Consider the following 19440-nt stretch of genomic DNA (forward strand, 5'->3'; position numbering starts at 1 on the left):
GTGAAGAAAGACTTCCTGCAGAAAAAGAAATCTCAGGCTGAATCTTAAACCTAAAAGTGTGACCTATAATGCTAAATGTTCTTGTACCCCTGCCTATAGGAGTCTGCTGTTTTCTTCCCCAAAGTTCGTATTTCCTCAGTGCAAGATGGAGATAATATGCTGGAGATAATGAGATTTCAAGGCTAGAGGAGTTTTAATTTTAGGAAACTTGGGTTGTAGAATCTCTGCATTGAATGTAAAATCTCAGAAATCTGGGTCTTGGGTATGTTTCCAAAACCAATTACTGAATAGCTCTGAGGGCGAAAAAGAGAAACAGGCAGATTTCTTTTCTTTCTCATCTATGTCAGATTTTAGCTGTGAGAAGCACACGCCTGAATTCAGCATCGTGCTTTTCAATTCCATGTGCACTATATTCTGCTGTTTGCCTGAAATCATTCCAAGACTAGCAGAAATGGGGAAATTTATTTTAGGGAAGTAAAAGTCCCTGGGCTTTTCCAATTGCTCAGATACCTTCCAGGCTGCCGAGAACTAAACATCACACGTGGCAGAGTAACAGGTAGGGAGGGGGGTATGTGGACTGCCTGGGCTGAGGCCCCACCCAGATGGGGCTGCAGCTGGATTGTGGAAAAGAGGCCTCCCCCACTTTCCCTGTCTCTGCCAATATTTTTCTAGATTAGTCTAAGCCAAGTGCCTTTACTAGTCTGTACTTACCTAATATTACAATCCCAGCAGGTTTATTAGGTATGGGTCACAGTTAATTGGAGAGGAAAATTGGGAGGTTCAGGGTTTATTGGCTTTTCTATGAAAGCAGAGGCTGCTCTTAATTATTTCACAAATCATCTCTCCCATTTGACTGTCTCTCTGTTTTCTGTCTCATTGCTGTTACTCCACACTGGGATTACAGTAGGTCTTCCTTCTTCGTTCGCTGTGCCCTAATGAGGTTTATTCATTAATGCCCTCAGTCAGCACAGGGCCTTCTTTTGCATGAGAGACCACATGAAGTCATGGAAATTTGCAGCTGTTTACCTCTGTCATTATGAATGGATGTTTTGTAGTGAACAAGTTGTATAAGAACCTGCTATATGGCAGCCAAGAGTTGAATTCTAATGGGTCTTGCAGTGTGCAGACCTCTAAAACAGTCACCTGCAAGCCTTCTTTGAGACCTTTGGTGGTCTGCCATCTGTGAAGGCTGAGTCGGCTCCAGGTGACAGCCCCACAGTCAGGTCCTTTCCCTCTATAGGCTTCTGCTGCAGAGATGGAGCTGGGGACTGCACCCTGGAGTTAGCCCCTTGGCCCGCCAGGATTGTGGCAGCTTGCCAGCGAGTTGCAGTGGGTGGTCTGTGACAATGAAAGAAGGGGGCTGGAGGAGCTTAGTGCCCCTTTCCAAAGGGGAACAACAAGGTAGCTTTCTATAGGTGGGTTTCACATTAGCAACCAGTCTCCCCTTCACTGACATGCCATACAAGTTTTGAGTGTGGGTTTAAAGAACTGAACTAGTTGCTTGGCGGTGGTATTGTGATGCAGTTCATTGTTGTTCCCCTGACTTTGCAAAGGAAGCTTTGTGTTTAGGGAGCAACCCCCATTCCCCAGGAGGGTAAGCAAACATGCACTGCAGGTACCCAGCCCCACATGAGGGAAGAGTCCTTATCCTCACTCGTGGACAGAGAAGCGAACCTCGTGGGACAGCCACTCGCCACATCACTTAGGATCAACTGGGAGCAAGGGGCACAGCCTGAGGTCAGCTGATCTCAGTGCTGAAGTGGCAGCTCTGCCTGCCACCACCTCCTTCCAGTGATAGCCAGAGTGGTAGCTGCTATTTAGTGACCGCCTACTGTGTGCCAGCCCTGTACCGAGTACTGCAGGCATTGGTCCTGCAACCCCCTGGATTTCTTGTGAGGATGGGTGGGCATTCTTATGCTATTTGGCAGATGAGAGAGCTGGAGCTTAAATCACTGTATGACTTGTTGTTCTGGATTCACAGCTCATAAGTGACAAAGCCAAGAATTCACTGCAGGTCTGCTGACTCCAAAACTCAGGTTTTGCAGCTGGGCAAACCGCAGAGCCTCCTTAGCTCAGAAGAACTGGTTTTTTTTTTGCAGCTGTCATGTAAGGGACAGGTGAGGACCTTCATGAAACATATTAAATGACAGGAGTATAAAAATGAGATCACAATAGGAAGGTTTTGAACAGCTCAACAGCAGTAGTAGCCCAGGAAAACCAGGCTTTGTGTCGCAGCCAGGGTCAGACTTTGCAGATAGTGGTGAGAGCGACCTCCATCTTAGGTTTCAGCTCAGAACACGGCTCTTGACAATTTTTCCTTTTCCTGGGACATTATCTGAATTGGCTGTCCTGAATCTTTGCTCCCACTGTAGCTGCCAAATGAATGTACTTGCATTTAGGAGCTTTGCAAGTCTGGTCAAGCAGGTCCTCCCTGTCGTCCATGTATGTGTGTGTGTGGGGGGAAGTATTAGGCTCAGCAGATACTTTTAGTGGCCAGGAGAAGTGGCAGCTTGTACAGAAAAATACCCTGGGGAAGAAAGTAGCAGCTTTGACAGACAGGTAACTGACAGGAGATGCTACCTTCCAGGCAAATACTCACAGTGCAGCCAGCAGAAAGAATTCGACAGGCAGTTACCTGCAGAAGCGTGAATACTCCTCTCCCGACTGGCTTAGAGAGTGGTGGAGATTTGGCTTCAGAGGATAAGTAGTTACTGTTGTTACTTGTTTTCTTTAACAAACATGGAAGGACTGCAGCCAAATGTTCTTGGTGTGAGGAGACACAGGGTTCCTGGGTTTAAAATGTAGACGGGACCGAGACAGTGAGGGGGAAGTGATAGAAACTCTGTGTGCCTGTATTCCCGTCCTTGCAAGCTGCTTTCTCAGAATACCATCAGAATGCAGTGAAATGGCACAAAAAGGACACTTTTGATTGAAAATGTTCCTGTTACCTCAAAAGCTCACGGTTTGTGGCACCTGGACTCATCTGTCCTGAATTAAGAGATACGAAATTCTGTGGAGCTGGTCAGAAGTCAAAGTCTGGGTGCAGGGATGCATTTGCTTCTGTGGATAGATTTTTTTGTTCTGCCAGTGCAGGAGCTGGGATCAGAGGCCAGTTGGTCATATCATCAGGAACTCTCCCGTGTCCCTCCCAACCAGCTTTCTTCCCCTCCCTCATGGCAAAATTGTGTGAGGATGCAGCTGGAATAGAGAGAGAAAAAACCCTCACAACAGGATTCTGGATAACACTTTTCCTTGCAAGAGAAAAGAACAGAAATAGTTCAGGGTATTTCTGGAAGAGCCTGGTTAAGAGAACAGAAGTCTGGAGTGACTGTTACTAGTCCTGGACCAAGTTCTGGGAAAACAAAACTCACAGGAGGGTTCTGTGTACCTGGAGCCATGGCCAGAACCAAGATTCTGTGGCATCCTGATTAAAAGGCGGCTTTGGAGGGAAGCAGGATGGGTTTCAGTCCTGACTTTGCCAGTCGCTAGGTGTATGGCCCTAGGCAAGTTTCCTAAACTCGGAGAGCCTGGTTTCTTAAGGCTGTTTCCAAGGGAAAACAGAGAAAGCACCTGAATGTGTCAGGAGCACCCAGTGGAAAGTAGCCATTGTTATCAGCAAAGGAAAAAGCAATGGAATGGAAGCAAGGTTCTGCTGGGAACAGAGGAACAACAGGTGGGAGACCCTGCGGTGCAGCTCCCACCGGCTCAGTCTTCAACAAGAAAGGAATGATGCCAAGAAAAAGTGAGGGGTCCTCGGGAAAGTGGGTGACCCTCACCTGCAGCCTTCCTCTCTGCTGCTCCTCCGGCTTAACTTCAGCTATCTCATCCTGTCAGTTATGCAGAAATCTTGGGGTCACCTTTGGCCCTGCTGTTTTCGTCTTGCTTCATTTTTATTTATTGAGTTTTACAGTGCTGGGGATCATGTCAGGCAAGTACTCTACAACTGAGCTACATGCCTGGCCTTCAAACTTCATTTTAAATTGGTAAAGAACCCTGGCTTTACCTTTCCATATTTGTAGGATCTTGTGACTTACGGCCCTAGGTTCCTATTCCTTTATCTGACCTGGCCAGTGGAGGTTACTTCTCTGCTCAAAACTCTCCATGGCTCACTGTTTCAACTAGAGAAAAATCTAAGCACCTGCCTGTGCCCTGGGCCCATCCCTTCCCCTCTGACCTCACTCCCACCCGCGTGGTGCCTCCTCAGGGGCTTTGCCCTGGATGTATCCTCTGCCCAGAAGCACCTCCCAGGTACCTGCACGCACCCTCCCTCATGACACCAGCTGCTTCCCCTGGCTGCCTTGTATTCAAGAGCTTCCACCATCATTCACTCTCCTGTCAACCCTGTCACACACTGACATGTATTTGTTTGTTCATTTGCTTACCACCTGCTTCTCCTCTATTCCAGCCTGCAGAATTCTCCCCATTCTCCAAAGAACTTAGTAGGAGTTTGAAACAAAATGTAACACAGTCAGACCTCAGCATCCACACTTAGGGTTTTGATCAGCTGGAGATCAAAAATTGTGTGTGTGTGTGTGTGTGTGTGTGTGTGTATTAAACATGTAAAACTTCCTTGTTACTATCTCCTAAAGAACACATATGATAGCAGTTTGCATAGCATTTACCTTGGATTACATGTTGCACACAGGATGTCCCCTCTGTCCCTTTCTTATCAGACTCTTAAGAATTTATGGAGCGTCTGTTTTATGCCTAGCACTGTGCATGGCCTGACTAGGAGCTGCAGGGCAGCCCTGCTCTTCCTTCATCTCCCTAAGAGTTTGTAGCCAGGCGTTCATCTGGAGTTTGCTGAGCCATCCACTTTGCCGAGCTCTCCTTTGGCAACCTGAGTCGAATCTGAGATCTGCCAGACCTGGTGAGCATGGAGAAAACTACTCTCAAATAGCTCCATTCCCCTCAGGGGAGGACTGGGTCTCCACTGTTGTAAGGACGAGAATGTTTAGGGTTTGGGTGTCCACTTAAAGGGGCAGAGATCTGACTCAGATTGTATCTCAAATAGTTTTACTTAGTTCTACTTTTTGAAGCAGAGGAAAAAGTTTAAAAGGGATGAAGATCCAAGGAGGTCTTGTGCTGACTACATAGGGGGAAAAATTTGCTTGAAAAATTACATAACTAGATCCTGAAACCCAACATTTAACCAGGTAACAGGGGCCTTTTCCATTTTAAAAATTAATATTACTCTAAATTAGTGGCCTTTTGGGCAGTCTAAGATTTGCAGGAAAATTAAACAAAACACAGACGTGATGCCATATCAAGTTTCCTCTATTATCTAACCCCTACCCATTTTCCTTTTAATTAGCATCTTCTGTTGATGTGGTACATTTGTTTCAACTGAAGACACAATACTAACACACATTATTATAAATTACAGCTCATAATTTACGTTAGAGTTCCTTCTTGCTGTGGTACATCTTCTGGTTTTGACCACTGTATGGGGGCATATATCTACCATCACAGGATTACACCGAGTAATAGTTCCACTGCCTTAGAAACCCCCTGTGCTTCTGTTCATCTCTTCCTTGCTCTCCCTTCCATAATCTTTAGCAGCCTCTTAGTTACACTGTCTGTAGTTTGGTCTTTTGCAAGATGTCAGATAACTTGAATGCCATGATATATAGCTTTTCCAGACTGGCTTCTTTCACTTGGTAGCTTCCTTCTTTTTAAACACGACTTTCTGTCCTTTCCTGTGCCGAATGTCTATAGCCAGCAGGGCCTAGAAAAAGAGGAGCTCAAAGTCTTGTGCTGGGACTCACCTGTATAAAGACCTGCGTGTGTGCAGCCCAGTCCTTTTCCCATCTTGCCCTGAACATCCCTGACCCTTGGGCTACCAGAGTTTAATCCAGGCCGCTAAACAGTTAGGAGCTGCCTGTGTTTGGGTTCCACATCTGGAACTATCAGCTGTGCAGACCTTTGCATCGCATTCCTAAACAGACAGACGGAGGAGCACATGGGGGCTGTTTGCCTTTTTGCTCGGGAGTTTGTTTTACTTACTTTGGAGCTCTGGGCAAGTGTGAGGAAGTTTGTGTCCTTTGGGCAGGGAGTGCTCCTGCACACTCATATCCGGTGGTAGCCACAGGTTTCTCAGCCTCTGAGGCCACAGTTTCTCATCCGGCCCAGGATGCCCTGGTGTCAGTGTTGAGCCCTGAGAGAGATGGAGCAGTTTTGTGCATATTGAAAAAAGAAGACAAATTGGACATGAAAAGATTGAGGACATTTTCCCTGCCAAAAAGTACACTTCTTTCTGGATCAGCCTTGAAAACTGGGACTCCTTGGGAATCGAAGGGCAGGACCCTCAGTCTTCAGCTCTGCAGTCACTGTAAATGCTGAGGCTCTGTGGATGACTGGTGATGAAATGATTTGATGATGGGATCAGAGGAGGGATCTCCTTCAATCCCACCCCACCTCTTGACCACATTTAGGGGAAAGGACGTGTGGATCTGGGATCATGTGGGTTACCTGAACCAGCCTGAGAAGTTCGAGAGGCTGAGGGAAGGGACATAATAGGATCCTGGCTTCCTTTCCAATTTGGAACAAATACAGAGCTGAAGCTTCCATTGAATGACACGCGTCAAGTGTGTTGGAATTCAGGATAAAGGAAGAGTGAGACTCATCAGATGTCTTGGAAGGTTAGTTTTTGAATTATGGACATTTTATGCTGAAGATCCATATCTGTACCACCTCTTCCTAGGTTTTTTCCCCCTCACCAAGCCTACTTTCTAGCCTGTAGCAGACCAAAAGCTGAGCGAGGTGTCTCAGCTGTCTACCATGGAGGACTGACAACTAATGCATGTCCTTGATTTTTCCCTGACTGTGAACACTCATGCAATGTAGGGCTTAAAGTCTTGAAACTTCAGAGGACAGCAACCTGCAGGCAAGCTGTCTTTCTTGCTTTTATTGTTAATTTCAGCTTCAAGGCGGAGCCTCCTGCTTTGTGGCTTCCTAGGTCTATCTCTAGAGACTGAGAGGCGATCACAGTGATGACTAGCCATTTGGTAGCTTTGACCCTGGCCTTAGTTTGTGTGGAAGGCAGAGGATTGAGAACTGCTGAACCCTGAGTGTGTGGAAGCTCTTCACCCGTAAGTCCGCCTCCCATTCTCCGCTCTTCCCTCCAGCCCCCAGGAGGGACAGCAGAGTCCTGAGGAAGTATTGCTGACTGGCTTTCTGTGGGTACCTGTGGAGGAGGAGTGTATGTCTGTGAACAGGGGCCACGTTTTCTGAACCAAAATACAAGCACATTGTCTGACAAAGTATTTTGGGTTTTTTTCCCCTGATTGTGAGAGAAAAAGATCTGAAAAGGCTGATTTTATACAAATCTTCTGATACAGTAAAATAAATATATTGCCTTTAGTATAAGGTCCAGTAGGACTGTACCAGTACCTCGTGGTTCTTCTGCTGTTGCCAGAGGCTCAGGAAGGCACAGTGTGGGTCACACTCTCTTTGGGGGTGAGTGTTGATAGAGGGAAGTCTTTGGTGTGCTCTGGGTCTTCTTCAGAACCATCTTTCCAGAACAATCTTAGAAATGGGGCCAGGCTTCCAATTTTAAACTCCCCCCCCACCACTACTGTCCAGAAAAAGCCAGCCTCCAAGGCAGTGGACCAGGGAGGCTCCTTAATGAAAGTTCTACATGCTTTGAGGCTCAGGAAATAGAAAGGAATTGTGTCCAATTGAGACAAAATCTTAGGCAGGCAGAACTAATTTTTCCCACACTCAAAATTAACCAAAACACCAGGAGTAACACCCCTGGGCTAGGCAGGGAAAGGCAATGAGACCTTGCTCTTTGCATCGCAGCCAAGATGAGACATATTTCCTTGTTCTAGGCCAGAGGCTTTGGACCTGGTTCTCTTATATAAATAAAACCACCCACTAAAACTCATAATGTCCATTGCAGCCTGCCTGCTTACAGTCACTTAGGTTTAATGCTGAGCCTTGACTGCTTATTAAGTGTGCCACGCCCTGCCTGAGCACAGGACATTCACATCCACAGGACAAAGATGTTCATAGCCGTCAGAGTGGCCTTTCACTCTTTGGTCAGATATTTATTGAGCCCTATGTCTCTTGCCCATGAGACACATATATCTTAGTTTCTGAATATTTCCCAAATCAAAACAAGATCATTTCACAGTGAATTACATTTTCCACTTTGTCTCTTTAGAGAAGTGCTGAGCTTAGAGCTGGTGCATTGTACCATCGCTGATGAGAGATAACCAACGTCAAAGGAAGGAAGATTTGTTTTGCCCATGGTTTTAGAAGCTTTAGTCCCTGTTGGGTTAATCCTATCACTTGGGGTCTGTGGTGATGCAGAACATCATGATGGGAAGCATATGGTGGAGCAAAGCTACTTATCTTATGGTGGGTAAGAAGCAAAAAGAAAGCCGAAGAGGCCAGAGTCCCAATAGCCACCTCAATATCATGCCCTCAGTGACCTGACTTCTTTCCATTAGGTTCCACTTCCTGAAGGTTCCGCCACCTCTCAGTGGCATGATGGGCTAGCAGTCAGGCCTTGAGCATATGGACCTTTGGGGGATACTTGAGATTCAAACCATAACAGCTAACTTGATGGTCACTGTGATGATCATCATCACCATCATCATCATCGTTGTCGTCATCATATCATTATGATATGATATGGAATACAATCCATATCCAGAGATGAACTGTTAATTTATAATTCTTTCCAAGAGCCTGTACTGGTGGAGAATTTGACTATTAAAGAGTATTTTTCAAAGAAAAATCAGACTTAAATTATAAAGCTTCTACACAGCAAAGCAAACAACAGAATGAAGAGACAACCTACTGTACGAGAAAATATATGCCAGCTATTCATCTGATAGAAGGTTAATATGCAGAATATGCATAGACCTTAACAGTAAAAAACAAATATTCCAGTTTAAAAATGAACAATAGATCTGCATAATCACTTTTCAAAGAAATGAAAATGGCCAATGAATATATTAAAAATGCTCAATATCTTCAGTTATTAGGGAAATGAAAATCAAAACTACTATGAGGTTCCTTATAACCCTAGTTAGCATAACTATAATAAAACAAAAATATAAAAAAGTAACAAATGTTGGCAAGGATATGAAGAAAAATGGAACTTCTATGTTAATAGGAAGGTAAGTTAGTACAGCTAAGTAACTTATGGTTATTCATCACAAACTAGAAATGTAACTACCATACTGTATAGATATACCACTCCTGGATATATATCTAAAAGAAATGATGTCAATATGCAAAAAAGATACCTGTATCTCCATGATTATTGTGCACCATTCATAAGGTCAAAGATAAAATTAGCCTAGGTGCTCATCAGCAATAAATGGATAAAGTATAGCATGTGTACACAGCGGACTATTATTCAGGTGCAAAGGATGAAATCTTGTAATTTGCATGGAAATAGATGGAACTAGAGGGCATCATGTTAAGCAAAGTAAGCAAGATACAAAAAATAAGAATTTTTGCTGTCGTGTGTGTGTGTGTGTGTGTGTGTGTGTGTGTGTGTGTTGGGGGGGGCAACCTAAAATTAGAACAGTGATTGCTAGGGACAAGGATGTATGCACAAGGGAAGGGAGAGGGAGGATGGCAGAAAAGCTGTTGGATGTGATCAATGCACCTATGGAAATATCACACAGTTCCAAATTAACGTACATAATAAAATAAAAATAAATAATTTTTGTCAATTAATGTTTCAGAATGTTCTAGGCAGTGAAGGCCCAGAGAAGTCAAAGGTTCAGAAGTCCAAGCTTGTTGGTTTTCCGGGTGGTCTTTCACCTGGGTCTTAAGGCCTCTGATTTGATTGTTTCTGCAATCCGAGTCAGCCAGAGGTAGCTTTGTGTCACTTGTGAGATGAGATGTGGTCAGGGTTCTGAGGAAGGGGTATGTACTAATCAAGGGAGCCCCCAAAAGAAAGCATGGCGACTGGGGGAAGCCAGCTGCTGGAGACCTTGAGCTCAGAGATTGAGCATCTCTGGCTCTGGCCAACTATCGCTGTCTCAGTGCTGGGGCCGCCTCTTTGGCCTGACACATCCAGAAGGTCAGAGGAAGGGTATGTCCCTTTTCCCCAGACTCTGGGCACTTGCGGAAGTAACTGTGTTAGAGTATTCTGGCACAATAGAGAAGCAAAAAGTACAAAATGAACAGGTTTATTGAGGACGTGGAGAGGAGCACACAACCCATGGCGGTTGAGCTGTCTCTCCTTTGACCGGATACAGAGAGGCAGAGGATTATATGACCTCTGATTGAAGTGGCGCTAGGGGCGGATATTGATGATGTGTGAGGAACCGATTGGAATTCTCTGTGCATGCAAACAGGAACAAGAGTAATTAGGGCTGAAGAAGAAGCAGGAAGTGGTAAGGGTTCCCTCTTTGGCCTTCCACCATGTTTCACCACCTCCATAACTGTACAGTAAATTATACAAGGGCAAGAACCTTTCAAAGTGGTCTCACAACACTGTTTACCTTAATTGAGAGACTACTGGGTATGAAAGGAGGAAGTTGGTGTGGGATCAAGACAGTTTGAGATGTTCTTAGTCTAGTGATCCTGTTAGTTGAAAAAGAAATTTTTTCATTTTATAATTTAAAAACTCATATAAAGATAAGAATCATATCATGAAGCTCATGTATATGTAGAGAAATTTTACATGTATTATTTTCCCCTCTGAAGGTTTGATAATTATAGTCTGTGGAACAAACTGACAATAGACAACATGAAAAAGAACATACAAATTTGCTTACATGCCTCAAAGCACAGGAGGATGAGACTCTGGGGGCAAGATGCTGACCCTTTAAAGACCTTAACAAAAGGTTGGGGGAGGATGTGACAGTGAGCTGGGGTTGTCTTGTTATGCAGATGAATTTCCTGTAACAGCCACCTGTGTCATCTCTGGGTGGGCCAGGTGTCAGAGCCCAATCCCTGCTTCCCGTGGGAAGATTCTGCTAGGGGGCAGATAACAGATAGAAAAGACTGCGCCTACAGGCACTATTTACCTTCTAATGTAGACAGACGGACATTTCTTTCTATAAAAGGAGAGATTTTTAGAGCTGTTCCTGCATCTGCAGAGGTCTGCAGTTTGTCATAACAGCCAACTTAAAATATGCTAAAGACATCTACTTGGGGTGGGATGTTTTACTTTCCCATATACCCATCACCTAGATTCAACAATTATCAAGTCAAACAGAGTTTTCTCAAATACTGCTTTGTTTCCATTCCCGTGCTATGTGTGACACAGAACAAAGGTGAATTCCACAAGTTTTCTTTTTCCAAAAGAAGGATATAGTTCATTCAGTCTTCTCACTTCCTGACAGTGGAGTGGAAAGGAGAGTATCCACCCCACCCAGGGCTCTCGGGTTGGTACTTACTTGTTCAGCAGGGCTCGGGGATCTTTCTGCATCTGAGCACTTGTTTCTCAGGGCCTAGTATTTAATAGATGTTCAGTAAATGTATTGACTTAGGAGGCAGGTGATTCCCTGAGACTGGGCTTCCATCTGGACAGGTGTGAACAGTGTGAGCTTGGATCACTCTCCACCCTGAGAGGGTGGGGAAAGGGCAGAGGATGGTAAACAGAGGCAGGTAGGGGAAAATGGAGACTCTCAAGTCCCCAAAGCAGAGCCACTCTGTCTGTCCCCTAGATTTGGATGACTATACACAGACCCTAGGTAAGATCCTGCAGGGGGCCGGCACCTCCTGGTCCCAAATACAATTACAAGTATTGCTTTATCCATTTTGGAGTTGGCAAGAGAGAGCCTTGGGGCATGGATCAGCTCCCTGCTTCTGGGGTGCCTTGAAGCTAGGATTCTCTCAGTTGCTCTGAAATGGAGTTGAGTGGGGTAGAGGTGAGGCGGCTAAAATGCATAGAATCAGGTGCTGCCCAGGCACACGTCAGCCTTTCCCCTTAGATCTGGCCTTGGGGTCTACTTACCTAGCAGGGTGTGCTGGCCTCCTGACAGACCCAAGAGAAGTCTCCAGGCATAGACTTTTAGCAGCCAACCTGTTTCTTGCCCTTCTGGCTGTTCTGGTCTTTTTGAGTTTACACTCCTAGCCCAATCCTCCATGCATGTATGGTGTGTGTGTGTGTAATTTTTATTCTTGGCAGAAGTTCAGATGCAAAATGGATTTGGAAAGACATTAAACCAGTCTGGGTATATGTTGGGCAGCAGGCAGCTTCATTTCTGGAGTGGGAGGAGCAAGGAGGGGACAAGGCTGGGACCCTAGGTTGGGCAGAGGGTGTCTCCTCCCATTGTGGGGACCAGCAAGGCCAGAAGCTGGAGGCCCAGTTGTTTACCCTTTAGGTTATCAAACAGCCCATTTTAGGGGAGTCTGTGGTTACTGAGTGAATGTGGGGTTCCCGGATGGCTGACACCTGTTGCACTTAGTGGCCAGTATTGTGCTAGCTTTTTAAAGGGGAGCGCTAATGGCTTTTCAGGCTGTGAAGTGCAAGCTTTCAAATTTGTATATGCTTGGGAAACGTTCGTGCCCTGCCTCTGGTAGCCCCTGGAAATAAGTGGTTGGAACTCCAGCTAGCAGAGGTGCCTGTGACTCAGTTACCTGTGGAAATTGTCTTGGTCCCTAAAGTAGACGCTCTTTGCAATGATTCTTGGGTCTTTAAGAGTCTAAAAGTACAGCAAATTGCAATTTACAGACTATGCTTTCGTGTCATTCCAAATATGTGCCACAGCCACATATTGTGACAAAACCTAGATTACTACATGTAATAAATCTCAGTGGTTTTTAATTGCATTTACTAATTAGCAGGACCTTGGTAATTTAGCAGAAAAAAAGGCAGTCTTTAAATCTTAATATGTTTAATGTGATGATTTCATCAAACTGAGCATTGCAGGATATAGTTTTTACAACTTACTAACCAAAGAACAGTTGTTAAAAGCAAAAAAGTCTAAATTTTGGCAACAAAAATATGAAGTATATTTTCACTGTTTTGTAGAATTGTCATCATTTATGTACAAAAGCAGCAGGATTCTGGCAGGTGTTCATTAGAAGGCAAAGGAGTTCACTGCTGGAATCACACACGGCAAACTCTTTAGATGTGATAATGGGACAGGAAGCAACTTCCTACAGTTCACGGGGTTATTGGGAAATGAGGCCCCCAGGCTTACGTGAAGATAGTGTATGTCAGCATAGCGTTTCCTCCCTCAGTCTGTCTTTTGAACTATAAAGGTGACATACTACATATCTACTTTAAATATTTATCTTTTTAGTGCTAGGATAGAGCCAGGGCCTCATCCATGCATGAGCTCTATTACTGAGCTGCATCCTCAGTTCTACTTTAAATGTAAATGCTAGTCTCCTAATCTTCAGAGGTAGCCAGTGTTGAAGTTTATGTGTCTCCTCGCCTTTTTCTATGATAATCCAAAAACATATACATACTACATTTTAATATATAACCTTTTGCTTTAGTTACAAAGACAGGGTCATATTGTCATGCAAGTTCTTTTGAGTCTTTCTGCAGGCTAGCATTTCCAAAAGTGTATTTGGTGAGTTCTTCTTACTAATGGTACTTTGGTACTTTGAGAAGAAAAGTGGTGCTCTCAGACAATTCCAGCCTCATGGTCAAGTACGTCAAAGCTTGTGGTTACAGACTTCAGTGCATATTTGTCCCCGTCTTGGTGACTCATGCTGTATAATAGCATGTTAAAGGTTCTGAAAAGGTCTGCAGTAAAGAAACTTGATTAGACTTTTATAACATAGTATTTTCCCAAATTATTTTTGGTGCAGCTCTGTTGCACATTTTCACATCTGGCAGGTTTGGGGAAGCATTGTCTTAGGCGTTCCGCATTGATCTTCTCTTCTCCACTGTCCCCCCACTGTCCATCTACCTGTAACGTCATGGAACAGGCAGAAAAATACTTCACCTATTGATGTAATAAACAAATACTGCGCTCCCAGTATGTACCAAGCAGTGCAGTTGGTGCTTGGGCCACAATAATAAGCAAGAGAACCACCTCTCTGCCCTCATGGACTTCCGAAGCTTGCCTGAAGCACAGCCGTGGTGTCAGTCACTCCATGACGGTGGGTGCCGTGTCCTACCCCTGGGAATGGCAGAACCTCTGCAGAGATCTCTGCAGGTGAGGCAGCCTAGAAGTAGGGGCTAGGAACACCTCCACCCGCTCTGCTGCTCCTTCCCCTCATCATGCCTCTCCAGTTCTCCACACTTTGCTTCTGCTGTAAACACTGGTGCAGGATCCAGCTGGCGAGACTCCATGTGTTTGTTTTCTCTGCATGTGCCAGCCCAGCACTAGGGCCACTGGGCTTTACAGTTGTTGGGGGAGCCAACAGGGTTGGGCTGGGGGCTTCCAGCAGGGACTGATGGACTGACTGCATCATGCTTCAGATTTTCAGATTGGTATTTATTTAAGTTTTAGGTGGTTTAAAAGAGCTCTGTAATTGAGAAAGAAAAGAATGGGAATGGGGTGAGGGACTGAGTGTGTATATGTCAGGGTCAGGGAGGTGGTGAAGAAGTGGTTTTGTATGAGGTCAGATGGGAAAGAAAGTAAACTGTCATGATTCTAAAGCATACTTACAGCTCAAGCACTGCGTGTGTGTGTGTGTGTGTGTCCATATGTGTATCTATTTTAGTAGAGGCAGGTCAGGATGCTGGGGGAGCCAAGCTGGGGGAGGCCAGTTCCTGAATATGGCCTTAAATGCTAGACACATTCTGCAGCAAGGGTCATATCGATGAAATACTGTTAAAATTGACCCCTGTTGGAATTACGTTTAACAAGTCAGGATCACTTACTGAACATTTATTTGTGCCACTTATTACTCCAGCTGCTTTAGTAATATAATCTGTATTTCCTTCAGCATCTTTGTGTGAGACAGATTTTGTTGTCTTATACTAAACTGATTTCTCAGTAAGTTCAGGGAAAGGAGGAGGGACCCTGTCTATTGCATCTTGCACACTTACAGTGTGAGCCCCAGAGGATGAGCCTGTGGTCTCCCAGCTTGGTCCTGACTCCAAGTAGTTCAGCCCTTTTACCCTAGGTCTCAATGTTTCAGGTTTCTTGCAGATGTGTTCAGATTGAAACATGTGTCATTGTTTCAGGAACTGGGCCTGGTTTTCTCTGGCATTTGCTTAAATCAGCTGTAGAATCAGACAGGTTAGAAGCAGATTAATCCTGGTTCAGCCCAAGACGCAGAAACTGAGACCTCCTTTTAGTTATGTAGAGGATGTAGATATGGGTTTGATGCCCTTTGGTGCCTCGGCATCCTGAGGAAGGGTCAAAAAAAAAAAGGACTGAATGACAGGTTCATTGGAATTGATGGTAATTATGTTGCCTACCTGACAGAGTAAATCAAACTCTTTTCAACTCCCTCAACTCCTTAAATTCCCAGTTTCTCCTACTAACAGAAGAGCTACCTGTGTGTGTGTGTGTGCTTGGTTTCTCTCTCCTCTGCCAGAACCCTTCATAGCTTCAGTCATTATTTGTTCCCCTAACAGATGTTGGTGAATACCTAGAATTGTATTTATGCTGCCGATGCCCTCTTGAATAAAACCAGCATCATTCCTGTGGACTAGCAGATGGGCAGCATAAATAAATAATAGCGCAAAGGGTATTAGATGAAAACCTTGGTGCCTTCCCGCTGCCTGCTGGGTCACTTGATGTAGAATGTGTGCTTGAGACACATTTGTGAAGTGGAAACAAGCCTCTTCCAGCATCTACTTCTATTTACGTTCTCCTCCTCCACCTCCTCCATGTTTATGTAAGACCTGTGCCCTCCCAGCCTTCTCCACTGCATAAGAACCACAGCAGGCTCCCAAAACAAATGCAAGTGACATAGAAAAAGGAGCATCACACTCACGTATCATTTGCTCTGTGTATGCAAGCTCCCCTTTTGCAAGGGAAGTCTCCGCTGGGGATTGGTCAGATCAAACTCTGTGGACCCTGATTAGGCCTGAGAAAGACCGTGGAGATAGCAGGCTTCGCTTCGCAGCTTAGTTTGACACACCTACTGTGCAGCAAAGAGAGAAATTATAAGCAAATAACTTAAAGTGAATTGTGAGGAATAACAGTGTAAATGATAATACCGAGGCTGAAGAGGTCCCATTGCTGAGTAGGGTACCATATTCCTGTAATCGCAGCTACACTCCGGAGGCTGAGACAGGAAAATCAGGACTTTGAGGCCAACCTGGACAATTTAGTGAGATATGTCAAAATTAAAAGAATTTTAAAAAGGGTTTGGAAAACAACCTATTGTAGAGTGTCCTGGGTTCAAAGCCTAGTACTATACACATGCACACATGAGACAGAGACAGAGGAAGACCGAGAGACAGAGTGGGAAGTAGAAAAGAGGGAGGGAGAGATCCTGTCACCAAGACATCTGTTAGGTACAAGTCTTTTACTGCCTTAACTCAAAAACTTTGGTAAATCTTCCAGGACTGCATGAGCAGTGAACATGGAGGACAATGAAAAAGGATTGTTTGGGGCTTAGTGAAAGACATATTAGAAACCTGATCTTTCATACTGATGAGGGGCTAACTTGTGTGTATGTGTGTGCGTGCAAATGGAGGAATGTGTGTATGCATTTCTTCTATCTCTTCTCTGATGTCATAGCTAGGACATCAAATGTCATTCCTACACTTAGCAGTTAGTGAAATCCACAGTTTATCTTGGGACTCATCTGCTCCCGGGACCAGGCTGAATTTTAATTTTGGTGTAACAGAAGAGATGTGTCCCAGCTGACTGTGGTCTAGGCCCTTAGCTTTTTGAACCCTGGAGACCTGCCTCACTTTCTTCTTTCTCCTCAACCTCTTGTGTAGCACATGGCACCTCACCTCAGGTTTGCTGACCTGCGTGAGTCTTACCCAGTGCCCATCCCAGGAGCCTGGGTCTCTCATTAGGGGTGACTCTGAGTTGCCAGCAGTGATCTGCTGCTCTTCTCAGCCATGAATGCCAAGCAAGATGCCCTTGTTTTTCCTACTCTACTTTTGAGCCAAACCTGTCAGTCATGTGGATGGCTTGGGGAAAACACTTTTCTGTGGTTCTGTGTATGGGGCAGGTTGACAGTGGACATGCTCCCTGGCCTATTTCCTGGGCTAATCCCTCTCTGTTCTTCTCAGGGTCCCATTGGATACTATTTTCAAGTGGAATCAAAGTCTTGGCACTCTTTTAGGGCTGTGTGTAATTGTAAGTTTGGGCTCATACACTGACCACTGACCAGGTGCTATTGTTTGTTCTTCATTCTGAAAGACAGAACGTCCAGCTTTTAAGAATTGCCTTAGTGTTGTCCTGGCACTAGTCTGTTTGCTTGTTCTGTCTACCCAGGCTCTAAAGTAATTTGTTTTATGTTAGTCAACATTGAGCACCAAAAGTTTGAAAGTAGATGCTCTTTCTCTCCAGTCACTACATTCGTGTTCTGTTTCAGTCACAGGCTATAATTAAAAGCAGGTAGGTAGGAAAAGAGCAAATGGTTTCATTGTGACTGTGTGCACTCATGCAGCAAAGTTAGAGGTTAGAGGTGAGCTCTTTTCTGAAGCTGGAAGTGGAAGCTGGGAGCAGGTAAGAATCTGTTTTCCTTTCTGTAAACACTTTTCCAGAACTTCTACTGTTTGATGGGTATATTTTTCTTCTTTGCTCTGAACAAGTAGAGACACCATGGAGAAATTATGATCATTATTGTCATTATCATAATCAAGAGAGGGCATAGTGGAGAGTGCAGAGAGGAGGAGGTTATTAGCATAAGTGATATAAAATGTTGACTAGTGCTGGGAGGAGATTAAGGCTTTAGAAGCTAATTCTGGAACAAATTTGGGAACATCATAGTGCTCTCTGTGGATTGCCCCTTCCACAGAATGTGAGGCTCTGTAAATTATACAGAATCAGTTGCTTTTTTTTTTCAGTAAAGACTATTTCTTGATCTCCAGATGCATATATATGGAGTAACAAAGTGAGCATATTGCACAATTTGAACAGTCTAAAGGAAAGAGCAGCAATGATATCATGTGTGTCTAGAGTTGCTAAAATGCAATGTGTGTTTTGGTATAAAAGGGCATTAATCTAAAAGCCCAGCAGGTGGCAATGCCACTGTATGAAATTAGACCACTGAGCAGCTTTCAGCAGAAAAGTTCATGACCTCCACTCTCCAAAATTACTATGTGCTTGCTGTGTTCCAGGATGCTTTATATATTATCTCATTAACTCTTTTTAGTAGCTCATCAAAGTACTCATTTTCATTCTCACAGAATAAACTGAGGCTCAAGGAGATTAACTCACCCAAAGTCACCTTACATTGAGGTTAGAGGTAGCTCCTACATAAGCCCAAGGCCAAGAATCTTCAGTACCTGGTCCTGCTGAGTTCTAACCTTGTTACTTAGTGGAAAAGCTTTGTTTATAACACAGTTTGAGATGAGCCTTGAAATCTTTACATAACAAAGCACGAGAATGTTTCCCCAGTCTAAGCTGAAAAGTGGCCATGGATAGGAAGCACTGGCACTGGGCTCTGCACAGCGCAGGAGCTCAGCGTATTTAACCGACTTTCCCACATCTCTGCTCTCATCCCTCCTGCCCCACCCTATGCTCTTTTTTTGAACTCCTCAGGCCTGAACCTGCTCTTCTCTTTCTGACTCAACAGCTTTCCTTTTTCTCCTCTCATCCGTCTTTGCATCCTCCTCCACCCAGTCTAAGGCTCAGGGCAGGGTGCTGGTTGCCCAGGCATCATATCACCCAAGATTCAACCTACCCACAGCCCTACATCTGCACAAAGCCTGAGCCACAAGCCTAGTGCATATGTATCTTGGGAGAAGAGTTAAGAAGGAAACAGAAATTCCTTGAAGAAAGTGAGCCACTGGAGCATCCACGTGGGCGTGCATTTGTCCTTAAAGAGCTTCGAACCTCATGAGCACTCAGCTCCCTCCAGCACTGATCAGAAACCCGTCAGTTTAAAACAAAAAATAAAGGCCAAGGCTAGGCATTTCCTCCCAGAAAAACTACTTGTTCTGCTGCTGTAACTGAGTGTCTTCCTCTCTCTGTCTCTCTGACATGTCCTGTCTCAGTTTCAAATTTCTGATTGCCATTCAGCAAACACTGAATAAACATTTTATTCAAATTGGTAGGATTACCAAGAAAACTTGAGATACCTTGCCCTCAGAGAGTCTGGTAGAAGAGATAGGAGGCAGGCTAAAGACAGACACACGATCAGAATCCATAAATTATTGTGGAAATGTTGTATTGGGGAGCAAAGTGCTGCGATCTGTGGACCCTAGAATGGGGAACATTTGGAGGAGGCTTCATGAAGGAGTAAGGCTTGAGGTTCACTTTGAAAGATAGCTGCGAGCTTCTTCTGAAGGGAGGAAGAGGAGGAAGGTGATTCAGCTAGAAGGAACAGTGTGAGAATGTCTTGCCTTGCGTGGGAGGAGAGCACAGGAAATGCCAAGTGTTAAGAACCTGGAAGACTGTGCTTATTAGCTTTTGCACT

At 44.6% G+C, this 19440-nt stretch overlaps 1 protein-coding gene across 6 annotated transcripts in view; it reads left to right on the forward strand.

Moving 5' to 3' along the window:
• The window catches only part of Boc (BOC cell adhesion associated, oncogene regulated), a 72766-nt gene that overhangs the window by 5251 nt on the left and 48075 nt on the right, over positions 1–19440 (forward strand). The gene's annotated exons all lie outside the window — the stretch shown is intronic.

The sequence above is a fragment of the Cavia porcellus genome, unplaced genomic scaffold (genome assembly GCF_034190915.1).
Source record: "Cavia porcellus strain 051 isolate PalLab524CR breed Dunkin Hartley unplaced genomic scaffold, mCavPor4.1 scaffold_15, whole genome shotgun sequence".
NCBI lineage: Eukaryota > Metazoa > Chordata > Mammalia > Rodentia > Caviidae > Cavia > Cavia porcellus.